Source organism: Lissotriton helveticus, chromosome 11 (genome assembly GCF_964261635.1).
Source record: "Lissotriton helveticus chromosome 11, aLisHel1.1, whole genome shotgun sequence".
NCBI lineage: Eukaryota > Metazoa > Chordata > Amphibia > Caudata > Salamandridae > Lissotriton > Lissotriton helveticus.
The window spans coordinates 200,063,481-200,077,230 of NC_136072.1; the positions used below are offsets into that span (position 1 = coordinate 200,063,481).

At 48.6% G+C, this 13,750-nt stretch overlaps 1 protein-coding gene and 1 pseudogene across 1 annotated transcript in view; both read right to left on the reverse strand.

Moving 5' to 3' along the window:
* The window catches only part of LOC144792202 (lysosomal amino acid transporter 1 homolog), a 157,674-nt gene that overhangs the window by 85,208 nt on the left and 58,716 nt on the right, over positions 1-13,750 (reverse strand). The window lies entirely within an intron of this gene.
* Positions 11,938-12,450, reverse strand: LOC144791405 (nuclear cap-binding protein subunit 2 pseudogene; annotated as a pseudogene).

Here is a 13,750-nt window from a genome sequence, read left to right on the forward strand (position 1 = left end):
GTTATCCATGGCTTCGATAAGGCCTTTGAGGATGTTTGGATCTCGGAGATACCATGGATTAATGGGGGCTAGTCTTCCCACCATAGTAAGATTGAGGACAATATGTATCCACACCAGCGAGTGATCAGATATGCCCCTAGCCAAGTGCTTGATTTCATGTATGTGTGTGGCTTGTGCTGCAGGATCTAGGCAGTAGTCCATCACCGTTTTTTTTACTGGAGCAGGGTGATCCTCAAGGGGAATTTGGAACTTGGATTGTTTACCAAGAAGCATCTGCACGTTTGCAAAAACAATATTCGGAAGTACCAAGTGTGCTTTAGGAGAGACAAGTTTTTCAGATGCAAACAGACAAGTGACAAATCAGCTGAGGAGTATATGTCAGCATTGATCGTATTAGCATCAACATGTAGGTTAACTAATAATGTTGCTGAATATATTTATGATCATTTTGTATTTAATTGCCATTCATCAGGAGGTGTCTAAATTCGCTTGTAGTACTGAAAGATCTCTGGTTGCATTAAAACAAATAGATGTCAAACAAGATCAGCAGTTTATACCTACACGGCTATTGCAGCAATTAATGACAGTACTGCTGTATGTGCGATTAATTCAAAAGGACAAATCTGCAAATTCCATCGGCAAAAAAATATATAAAAGGGGCATGTTATAGATGTGTTTCTAAATCATATTTGAGTAATAATCAGAGGTGTCCTGAACATGGGAAAAGATGCAGCATCTGCAGGAAAAAATTGCAATTGTATTTATACAGCACGTATTACTACCCCTGACAAGGCATTGAAGCGCTTTACAGCGACTAGTCCTCTACTCCGGAACACAAGGTTAGTGATCAATCAAGAGGTTATTGTTGGTTATTTCGATTAATGTATGCTCAAGAAAAGAATTGCATGCATTTACTACAGTTGTGATGGATTATATATTGAGATAGATTATATATTAGCAGTTAATTGTGATGATCAGTTGGGGCTATGTGGTTTCAGCAGAATGGTTGTGGTGATATATAGCCTGGCAAATATTAGGTAATGCTAGGTTACCGGATGGGGTTTTAGAGAGGAAAGATTGTGTCAGCCAATTGCAGAAAAACAATGAGAGATTAAATCAGAAAAACATAATACTGAGAGGACTATACTCCGATATAGAAGGCATGCAGTGGAACATCAGCAAAATGTAGGAGTTGGCACAGAAAAGAAAAGGGTCATTTAGAGATCTTCACTCATTATTTGTATGAAGTCCCCCCCCCCCCGCCTCTTTTACTAGAAATACGTTGTTTGGCACTGGCTGAGTGTCTCTTGCCAAGGTGCTGTTATAATGATACTTTGTTTTGTCACCTTATTGAACTCTTTTAGGTTTTTTCTATGGCAAAGCAGCACAACCGCTTATACAAAAAGGTACCTGCAGCTAACATACAAAAACAAGTATGGTATACACCTGTCATTAGGCCTGTGGAGTATATGCACTGTGAGCACCAGTGGAGCTGGGAGACTTCCACTGTCTGGGAAAACAACACCACCCCCATCTTGTGCACAGGAACAAGACAGGGACATCCAATGTGTTCCTGTGCACAAGAAAGGGGTGACCTTGTTTCCCCAGACAGTGGAAGTGTATCAGGAGAGAAGCAGGAGAAAGGCGACCTAGATACCGAAGACCATCATGATGGTAAAAAGGAGACGTGATGCCCTACACATTCCAATAGGACCATTTGCTAAGAGGAGCTGCTGATTAATCTTTTTGGAGCACTGCTATTCAGTGAAGGGGGACTGCAGGCTCTATTGTTCAAAACGTGGATCGTCCTTTAAGTGAGATCAGCCTTCTCTCTCTTTCCTGATCACTGTCTTTGGGGCTGTTCACATTCCGGTGTAGATAGTTCACACCTCTTTGTGCCTCTGTTGTGGGTACGTCAGGTTGGAGACTAACCTGCTGTGAGGAGCATCACTCAGCAGAAAGGCTGTGCTTGCAGAACAGCCAGGAGAGGAGCTTGGAAAAAAGAAGCCACCCCAAATCAGTACTGTGTATCTAAAATAATAATCCTATTCATCTGTGTACATACAGTTTGAAATACTAACTCACCTTTGTGAAATATAATTTAATGGTTATACCCGCACATGCTATCTGAAGCATGAATGTACCTTTAGATGGGGGTCACACACCCACACGTGCATTAATGTTCATGGCTGCAGCCAGCTCTCAGCTGTTTTGGACGTCCCTTCTCAGCATCCCATAGACTTCTTGGCTCAGTAGATTAAATAAACTAAGACATAAGCACCCTTAGCAATTTACATATGTGTTGTTGCGTATATATGTCTTTTTTAAAACTACTGTACTAGGAACTACAACAGATTACGCTGGGTTACTGAAGGAACTCATTAAATTCCAAAATATAAGATTGGTTTGCAAGAATAGCTCAAGGATGCCCATCCATTCCATTAGGAAAGAGGTAAACCAGTTTTGCTGGGAAGACCCTATATGCGTATTTTCCTCCCTTTTACAACCAAGGGAATAGAAGTCTCCTCTTCTACTCTCCCCGAGTGCTTTGCCAATCCGTCACCCCACACCTTAATAAAAAAAAAATCATAACAAAGTAATTAGGCTGTGTAGGTGCAGAATTTAGGATAGTGGGGGCAACGACGCGGATTACATGTCGCTATTTAGCACACATCACCGACACCACAAAAACAAAATGACCTGCACCGGTGCACTCAAATTCAGAGGATTAAACTATTACTTGTGACCTAACCCCCCTTTTATTACTACACGTATGAAAGGTGAAGCCGGCGCGGTTTCACAGAGCAAAGCAGTTCTCAGCCAAATAGAGACATGAAAGACTTGCAGATAAAGAGAAAGTTTGTCTGGAGCAGTGATGTGATTGTTTTGAAAAGGAAATGCGGGCCATGTGCACCTTACACAAATGTATTTCCTAAGCAACATTTAAAGCAGGAAATTAAAAAAGTGGGCTGGGATAATGTGGGGTTTCAAACATTAATACTGAAAAAAACAGGGCTACAGAAAACAGAAAATAGATCTGAGAAAGGAAAGCGCACTGGATCACACTTATCCCCCTAAGCTGCTGTTTCAGACTCTACCTTGGCCCTGACCTTGTATTGTTCTGGCTCTGAAGTATCCCTCTTGACCCATTCCTTTGTTTTGCTGCAAGCGGAGTGCACCAGGCAATGAAGTCCAAAACACTGTTGTAGTAACAAAATCTTTATTTCAAATTATTCTTTTCTTTAATTCAATAGCACATACAGCTCAGCTAACGCGTTTCGTTCCCACAAGGAGAACATCATCAGGGCTTTAGTAACACAAAAGCTTAGATTGTTACTTCAGTGTCCATTGTAATCACTCCAGTTTATTGCACTGGGTGCAGTGGGAATTCCCAGGGCATAATCATACCGCTAAGCGATAACCCTTTCGACGAAAGAAAACGTATGGATGCAATAAGTTACTAATTATGTGAACATGAAACAAAACAGAGAGAGATGTGGTTACCACCCAGATGTCACCCTACCACCTCCCAAGCAAAGCACGTAAATGTTGCCACAGTAAATGTCTGTATAGAGAAAGATACCAAGTCCCCATATACTCGAAGAACACGCCCTCTCTGCGCCTTCTTTGCAGTACCATAGTTACTTCAGCTCGAAGCTGGGCTATTAGCCAGTATCCTCCTGTGGCGCAGTTGAGATCTAGTCGCCGTTTTGTTGCCGCTTGGGGTAGGACCTGCCACCTATCTTCCCCACCACTCTCTAACCCTCCAGCCAGGCCCATACCTCCTCTGGGGTGGTAAAGTACCAGGTTTTACGATCGACTACCACTCACTGTTTCGTGTGGAATATCTTGGAGTACTTGATCTCCCAGTCTCAGCTCTCTTTTGATTTAAAAAAGGACTGGCGCAGTTTTCGTTCTCAAAGGGTGACTGGTGGTGCACTACGGGCGATATGGAGAATGAAGCTTCGAGCATGATAGTTGAAAATACAGAATATAATGGGACATGGGGGCGCACCCGGCCTTGGAGGGGGTACCAGGAACTCTGTGGGCTCATTCAACAGAGAAATGTTTAAAGAGACCATGGGGTTGCTGCTATTTCAGTATGAGATACTCTATGAATAAATCTACAGCCGGTCCAGCCAGGAATTCTGGCACCCCTATTATGCGGACATGGTTTCTCTTGGACCGCCTTTCGAAATCTTTCAACTTAACTTCCAGGATTTGGGAGGTTGTGTGTAGCTCCCTAATCGTGGTTTGCAAGGCGTTAAATGTCTGCTTTCAATGTGACGATTGAGTCTTCAGCTGCCTTGATGTGGAGTCCCATGTTGCGGAGTTTGCACACACAAGGACAACCTTAGTTAAAACAGAGTCCATCTTGGTCTCAAGGGCCATGCGAATCCCCTGTATTGCCGTCATAATGTCCGTCAGGATAGGCGTCACTCCCGCTGGTTGGATCTTATTGCTCTTCTGACATTGGCGTCGCCAAACTGTCTCTTGCCGGAGTAAATTTTTCAAGTTTGGTTAACTGTGCAAGTACCTCTGCTGCCAGTCATCTCCAACAGCTCTCCTCACCTCCCTCCATGCCACAGCCACCTCCGTTGCACCAAAGGAGGGGAGGGAAGAGAATGGAGTACTCACTGCCGCCTACCAGGACGTAAAAGTACAGGATCCTGTGGCCTGTCGGCTTTCCTTGTTCCATCCTGCAACCCCAGGCAGCGTTATGCCCTCATGCAATAGATTTTACAGTAGTGACATGTGGTCCCCTTGTACTGAGTAGTAAAGACTCTCTGTGTATGATCAAAAGGGGAGTGGGGAGCTCTGGGACTCAATGCATCCAGGCGACCGGGAGACAGGACAAGGGAGGGCAAATGGCCTCAGAGAGAGCGGTGTAGGTGCGGGTATGGTGTGCAGAAAGACTGTTCATGTAGTTCTCTATATGGCAGCACTAAGGCAGCACCCCTCCCCCCCCGCTCAGCTCTATTCACTGTCTCAGTTCATAAGGCGTCTGTAGGCAATTTGCTTCACTTTGGGTCGAGGCGAGCCTATGGATGAGCCCTGATGCTCAGAGCATAGTGCCAATATCGGCCCATGCCCCAGACACCACACAATGATTTGTTGGAGAAAGTTGTTGCAGCTTTATTAGCATGTACATTATGCCAACATGTTGGGTTATCTTACGGGCGATCCAAGGGCAGCCGCCCCTCGCGACCAGCCCACCTGATGAGCCATAACCCCCCGTGGTGTTAACCGCAGGGGCGTTGTTAAATTTGGGGGAGGGTCTAACCGCCTCCCCCCAGCGGACCTCCAGTCCACCCCTTACTCGCGCCCCTCCCCCTCGGGGGGCTGAGCGTTGCAGGCAACCCCCAGTTGCTCAGGTCCACAACCGCCCGAAGGACTAACGGGGCACCGTCACTCCTCCAGGATCCCACCGAGGATCTCCCTGGGGATAATTTGCTCTCGCACCCCTACTGTGCTCCTGTAGAGAGTACCCCTCTGTACCTTCCTGCATTGGATCGCCCTGTAACTCCGCTTGCAACACAAAGAAAAGTAGTATTAGATAGCAACCCCCCCCCACTGCCCGAAAACCGGGTTAGCGGTCGGGAGGGAAAACAGCTTACGGGCAGCACCACTGGTCGGGGTCAAGCGGGAGAGGGTCCATCCATGCCGCAGGTCAGGAACAAAGAGGGTGCCTGGCCCTCACCCCCCTGGCCATATACCCTCAGGGCCCCCCCCCTCTCCCGCCGGAAGTGACATCACGGGGGACCCTTCTAGTCCCCCAACACTAAACCGCTCCTATGGGTCTGTGCCATCCTGTGGCAATAAGGGTGGCCGCCCTCTTAGGTGGCCAGCTTTGGTGGCCCGGGGCAGCCTGGCATAGTGCCAATATCGGCCAATACCCCAGACCGCTCACAATCCAACTTTTCCATAATAACAGACACCACACAATGATGTGTTAGAGAAAGTTGTTGCAGCTTTATTAGCATGTACATTATGCCAACATGTTGGGTTATCTTACGGGCGATCCAAGGGCAGGCCGCCCCTCGCGACCAGCCCACCTGATGAGCCATAACCCCCGTGGTGTTAACCGCGGGGGCGTTGTTAAATTTGGGGGAGGGTCTAACCGCCTCTCCCCGGCAGACCTCCAGTCCACCCCTTACTCACGCCCCTCCCCCTCGGGGGGCTGAGCGTTGCAGGCAACCCCCAGATGCTCAGGTCCACAACCGCCCGAAGGACTAACGGGGCGCCTTCACTCCTCCAGGATCCCACCGAGGATCTCCCTGGGGATAATTTGCTTTTGCACCCCTACTGTGCTCCTGTAGAGGGTACCCCTCTGTACCTTCCGGCATTGGATCGCCCTGTAACTCCGCCATGGCTCTGGGTGTGGCCGCCGCCGCCCCAGAGCCCCACCACCTACTAGCTTCCTTTTAGTTACAACCCGCTGCTACCAGCGCTTCCGCTATATCCAGCATAAAGATCGCCATCCCCACTTCGGATAAATGAACACTGTCTTCCTCAAAGCACCCAGTGTATTTAGTATGTAGCAACCCATGTCTTATAAAACCAAATCCCCTTTCCTCTGTGAATTTGCGCATGGGGCTGTTGACTCGCCTGCGTGAGGTCTCCATTGCCACCCCCGACCTTGCACCCCTCCAATAAAGTCTTGGGGTAATTTCGGACTACCAAAAATCACAAGTCCCAAGCATGTTGCTCAAGTCGCACAAAGTGCCCCTCATCGTGTGAAGCAGGCCCCTGCGCCCCAGGTGCACCAACTGCTCGCCTTCTAAGTGTATTATTAACAAGTCGGTGGTGATTACCCCGTCCATAATCTGATGAATTTCGTGCTTCAAGATACTTCAATGTATGTCGGGCGACACTATCCACCTTATCCTTGTCGCCCATAGACATAGTGACCTACAGCCTGTGCATTCATAGGCCTCCCTCGGCTCAAGCAAGGACAAGTACATGTCCTCTCCTCCTCTGGACAGCATTGCTGCCCAGCAACCAAACTCCCTTATCGGTTCTGCCGCTCCTCTGGACTGAGAACTGTAACAGTAATATCCCTGAACTTCTCAACTAACTGCAAACTGTGCTCTGGAGATGTCAGTCTTCGTGCTCCATCCCCCCCAGTCCTTTCCTACTCTGGACAGCTGTGCTGACCAGCCACCAAAAGCCCCTATCAGGTCAGCCGCTCTACTGCCTGTGAAATTGGGTCCCCTGTCTGGTTTCTGGCCTACCAACCCTTACTTAGGTATACCGGGGTAATACCCCACCTAAAAAGGGCCAGCCAGCCGGCTCATTCCCACAAAGACGACCCTACTGGTAGCTGACAATCTCGTCATAATGCTTTGCCTAACTGAAGCGACAGGTAACACGCAATCCATTTCGATCAGGGGACATGGAGAAAACATATGATTAAAGTCCCTGAACCTCTCAACTCTGCCTGCAAACTGCGCTCTGTGGCTGTCTGAAATGGAACCCTATCCCATCCATTTCTGCACTTTAAAGGCAAAATCGCCCACTCCTGGAAATAACTCACTCACCCCCTTGTTCACAGAAAGGCAGATTTTTGATTAGCCCATAACCTTGCATATATTCCCAACAGTAACCAGGGTTCAGAAGAAAATTAGCATACTTGACTGCTGAGTGTGCAATGCACCTTCGCGGTTATGAATTTATCCTACTCAGTTACCGCCCGCCAAGCTGCTGACCTTGCCCGCCCCATCCCTGGGCGAACTAAACGGAGCCACGTCGTTACCCATGTGCGCAGCTGCTGTTGCTAATGATGGTTCCCTACCGAACTGGTGAAAAGATGTTGTAACATGCCTTTACTCATGGTGCAGCACCCATTGGCCCATTACAGAACTTAACAAGCCCAGGAGCAAGCCTAATGTGGTTCCCCCAGATCCCTGCTTTTTTCCGCCTTAACCTAAAGAGCTCTCTAAATACGGATCATTTAACCCAACAGAAATGACCCATCTGAATATAACTCGCAGTGTGTCAGAATGAAGCAAGCCCGGCATCCATCAGGCAAAAAGGATGCCCTGAGCCGAAGGCCGTTGTCAACCATCTTCTGGACTTTGGGCGGGCCCTAGTCACGCTTACCCAAAGATCCTTGCCCCCCCCCCCCCCCACCTAAGGATTACCATACCGGTCTTCAGCCCATCTACCCTTGTGGATCCCTATGTGCTGAGGCCAGTAGTTGCATAAGGTAATTAAGCACAACTGGGGCTGAAGTGTATGGATGTCCTGATATTTTGCGCAACCGCTGCACTCATCACTGCTTCTACTCTCCCCTACCAGAAGTCAGCTTTGTTGTCACCTTGCCCCCCAAGAGCACTTAACCAGGAACAGCATTCAAGTTCCGAGCCCGGAGCACGCCGTGGCCATTCCAGCTTCCATTCCCACCTGTCCTTCTCAAGGTGGTGCCTGTGTATTTGATCCGATTGTCCTGAAATTAGAAAAATTGTTACACTCCAATCCTGGACGTTCTGACCCAGACCCCCACACACTGGCCCCAGTGTGTTCTTCCCCTGTACTAGCTTCAAGTCCTTTCATGCCAGCCAGCTAGGCGTGTTCTGACCATTCTAGCGCGAAACCTCTGCGTTTCAGGAAGAGAGAACAAGTCAATGAACAAAAGCACCCAATCAGCGACATGTCAGTCATTGCTCACTCAATCGCCAGGCTCGGTGCGCCCAAAAACCTGTTTACCAATGGTAATTCCTTCTATGATGCGCGCCCTGACGACCTCGTCTTGCTGATGACCAGCATGGATATAAAATAAGACATAAAAGTCCCCACGCCCGCCCTACCCCGAGCCCAGCACCGGTGATTTGGATGACAGGCAGATGCAAACAAAGGACATGTTACGTGTAATTCAGTCCATGCAATCGTGTAATAAGTACTTGAATAACTTAAACGCGTACCCACGAACGCTACAAATTCTTATAACTATAAACACATACGATAAATAAGTAATCACGGTGCCTGTACAAGGAGATGAAGGGCAACAAATTCCATAGATCGTAATAAATAAACCCCAGCATCCTTAAGTTTCCGCTTGATAACTTTGCACACAAGATTATGATTGAGGCATGCTCTCATGTAACGTCAAGAAATAATGTGCCGCGCTCTAACTCCCCCATAAAAACTGTGCCAACCTCGACTTGTACAGTGTACGCTTGTGACCTGCATTAATTTCACTGTAATTCCTCCTGTAATGCACTGTTTGCTACCTCTTATACTTTGTTCACTCACGATGGTCACTTTGCCTCATGTAATGTAACTTTGCTTCAGTAATTTGTTCACTTGTAAAGTTCTCTTAGAACAGTTCTGATCCTTTGTGAAGCGCTCTGACACCTTCAGGTAACGTTCGCGCTATATAAAACGCATAATAAAATAAATAAATCACTACTGCCTCCACCAGCCGCCGTCCCCCCCCCCGCATACTCCCCGGACACAACAATTAAGTCAAGAGGGGGGGGGGGGGCGAAGGAGCGCGCCAAAACTCTGCGCCCCGCCCAACAAGCAACACAGGGAGGGGGGGGGGTCGCCTGCCGGGCTCATGCGTGCTCTACGGAGAAACCAAGCCGCCCGCCCACCGCGACCCTGAAAACGCAGACAAGGACCCAGGGAGCGCCGCCCCTCCCCTCTGCCTCCGCCGGATGGCTTGTACAGGGCCGACCTCAGGGAGGATCGATCGCGGAATATCCAGGACCAGACTCGAGGTGAGCACGATGTGCACCAAGCCCTAAAGGGGGGAGGCCTCTCCCTCCCCCCCCCCCCCAGCCGCAACAGTGCGCCGCAGCACCCTATCCCCGGAAGGCCGGGCATCGACCCACCACACAGCGCCAGGTGCCCGCGAGGCACAAGAGGAGGCCGCAGGGGCGGGGGGGGGGGCACAGCGCTGGTCACATGCTAGGCAAGGGGAGCAGGCCGACTAACTACGATCACCCCCCTTCCCCCCCAGACGACCCGCATAGGGAGAAACGGAACAAGGCATACATGAGACCCCCAGTAGCAGCGCGACACCGGATGAATGCACATCCCCCCATCCCGTGCCCCAAATACCTCGCAGCCCCAGGCGGATCCCCCCCCCCCCCCCCCCCCCGCCTGCAAGACCCGGCCCAGTTCTACTCTGCAATGAGTCTATCGCTCTCCTTCTGTCCCCGGTTACAGCTTCCCCCCTGCACTTTTGCTAACAGTTCCGCTAATTATTTCTACTCTAAGAAGATAAAGGGCGAGGGGGGCAGGAGGAAAAACTACAGAGCATTCACGGGAAAACAGCTTACGGGCAGCACCACTGGTCGGGGTCAAGGGGGAGAGGGTCAGTCCATGCCGCAGGTCAGGAACAAAGAGGGCGCCTGACCCTCATCCCCCTGGCCATATACCCTCGGACCCCCTCCCCTCTCCCGCCGGAAGTGACATCACCGGGGGACCCTTCTAGTCCCCCAACACTAGACCGCTCCTATGGGTCTGTGCCATCCTGTGACACTAAGGGGGCCGCCCTCTTAGGTGGCCACCTTTGGTGGCCCGGGGCAGCCTGGCAAGAGACGCTTATATAAGGAGCCACCAATATGCAGGTAATCGTGTGGCAGCCAATTTGTGGTGGTTCAGGTCACAGGCAGTGGCAGTCAGCGGCAGCGCAGTTAATGGTCCTAATTTTATATACACTACGGGCGCCATATCAAGGGATCCCAGCTGGGAGAGGCAGGCTCCAGCAACAGGGCATGGGAGCACTGCAACGCAGCAGGTAGGGGCGGCAGCAAGCTCTGGGTACCATTCAAAACATGGGGTCACATCTAGTTCGGTGTGCAAGCTCAGGGCTCTGCTGGCACTAACGTAGTGCCCCGGACAGCACTCCACTGACACAGCCAATCCCGCATTCCCAGCTCAGGTACAGCAGAAATGTATCAGTGAGTGGCTGCGAGGTGGCCACAACCCGGGGGCAGCTCCAGTCCCTCTGCGGTCCACAGTTGCCGACTCCAATCCCAGATCCAGCAGTAGCGATGGTGGCTATAGCAGTGCTTTCTAACTGCTCGGCCTATAAATCTGGTAATGGGTGGCACTCAATGCCCCTCCTAACTCCTGGCGATCGTTGGTCTTTACCGCACTTGACAGACAAGGCCAGGGCACACAAAACGTCTGGCTGCAGCCACTATCCTCCGAGGCAGGGGCCTCAAAGTTTCAGCCACACTTTGTCCCGAGCAGCTTTCACATCCCCTACATAAGGCCCCAGCCGCACTCAAGGCTTTACCTCCAATCACAAGCGGCAGACGACATCGGTACTCCACAGTCACTTGGACACTTGTAGTGTGGCATACAGGTAGTAAGGATCAGGTAGCAGCCATTAGCATTGTAGCTGATAGATATTTTAATGGATGGGATGGGATTTAGGCAGTGGGCGACAGGAGCCAGCTCAGTGAGCGGCCATCTTCGTTGGCGTCAGCCACGACCCCACTTCAGTTCATTACTGATCCCTGGACCTCCACCCCAGCTCTCTCACCCACTATCATGAGGATGGATTTTTAATAAACCTTAATGAAAGAAATACTTTCATAAAAGGTAAATTTTCCTATCCTGGAGTCCTCATGGTTAATTTGTTTTTTTTTTTGTTTTTTTTTTATTTGACTGGGATTTTATTTCCAGAAAAGGTGCACAAAAAGGTTTCAAAAATCCAAAGCATGTTAGCGCCAAAGAAAACATTTCACATACATGTCTACAATACACACATTCCTCAAAGCATGCCTTTGTTGCAGAACGACCAGGTGTAGAGTTACAACATGGAAGTAAACAACCCTCTTATTCCTGTCCCCTCCAGTTTGTTAGCTACTAGAAATAGTAGAATTTCGTCTTTTCTTTCAGATTCTAGCCTTTAAAAATTGAAAGCAATAAGATTCTATGTCTCACAGTTCGAACAATTGAATAAATAATTCGGTTTAGGAACCTAATAAACTTTAGTTCTGAATTTGCTACACAACGTCATAGTCACAAAGGTTGGACTATTTTTCCATAACCGCCTCTTCCAGCATCATAATCTTGCCGATATTCATCTCGGACGTGGCCGCCAGTTCGTCCATGGCCAAACTGTCTACCTTCTTTGAAGCCTGCATCCCAGTCAGTTCTGATAATTCGATCATCCAGTCTTGTACCGTTAATATACCTCATACAGTTTTCTGCATCACCTCTTAAATAATATTTTACAAAACAGAAGCCACATGCAGTTTTCTTAATTTTTTTCAATCCCATGACTATCTTCTGGACATCCCCACTTTTGCTGAATATCTCATAAATTTGTTCTTCTGTTGTGTAGAATGAAAGATTCCCTGCATACAGAGTGCTGCTGTGTCTCAGTAGCCTCTCCTGATCATATCGGTTACCCCTGAAGTGCTGGTCCTGATACTGACTGAGCTCGACGTAGGTGTCGCTCTTTAGAGGGGTCAGCAGGGACATGCTAATGCCTCCACTCTTCACCAGACCCCTCGTGGTTAAGTTGTATTGACTCTCTAGCTTCTCCAAGCCAGTAATTAGCCTTGAATAGGTGTGAAATGCCTACCAGGATCAAACAATAGGCTGACCTGAATTGGCAAAGATGATTTCCCTAAATATGCAGAATGGGGGTTGTGGGCATCCTTTTGGTCACTGCAGGGTCAAATCATGCTTGAATTTCAAATACTGCTGGATAGGTGAGCTGGAGTCACATAAAACACTTAAAAGAGCAAATGTGTGTAGGGTTGGCCGTGAGAACTTTTACCTCGTGGTTAGGGCATGCCCAGGAGTCAATCCCACCCACTTGCTAGTGCCAGGCAGAAATCTGGCACATTAAGACACCCATTTCGGAACACATCAATGACCTTGTGAAAGATAAGGAGAAGATTGGACCTGCTGTCTATGACATGAGAGGAGCCCTGAAGGAATGGTTGTGTTCCCTCTTGCACTTTAGTGTTTTTGGTACGGCAGGGATACTTTACACATTGCAGTACGTTCTGCCTGCCTATTCTGTGCCATAGCTACTGGGCGTGGTTCAGCCTGCCTGTTCTGTGCCATAGCTACTAGGGAGCTCAGGTTAATTTTGCGATTTTGAGGGTTCACCCTGAATAGGGATGAGATTGTTCCTTCAGGTGAGTAGTCACACCTCAAATATTTCAATTTCTTACAGTGCTTAACTCTTATTAGAATACTGTAATGTTCAGACCTCAATTTAAGACAAAGGGGTGATAGTGAAAGAGGGGTGTTAGAGGCCTGCTTCTTCCAGTTCTTTCGAGGAAATTTCCCACAAGTGCACCAAATTTGGGATTCTGGCCTCAGTTCAAGGTTGGCTCTTTGATCCAGAAATGGTCATGCTCCTTCTAGGAGAAAGCCAATGGAGGTTCCTTGAAGTAGTATATTTCCTTTTTAATTTGACAGGACACTTGAGCAGATACACAGAGATGAATGCTTTGAATGAGTCTCATGGTATGCCTGTCAAGATGCAGAATATTATACGGTAAGCGAATGCAGTAATTAGTGCCTTACTTACCCTTGTAAGGAAACTAAACAGGGATGAATATTTCCTACAGACAAACCTCCAGAAAAGAGATTAAAGACGATAATTATTTGGGAGAGGATGCAGAATTCAGTCGTCACACATCCTCACATCTGATCTAAGTAAGAAACAACAGAAGGATGGTAAAGAGGGAGGGAAATAAGGTCAGGAGGAATCTGTTCTTACTTCTAGAGGTCTCTATTATCCAACAGACGCAGAGGAATCCAG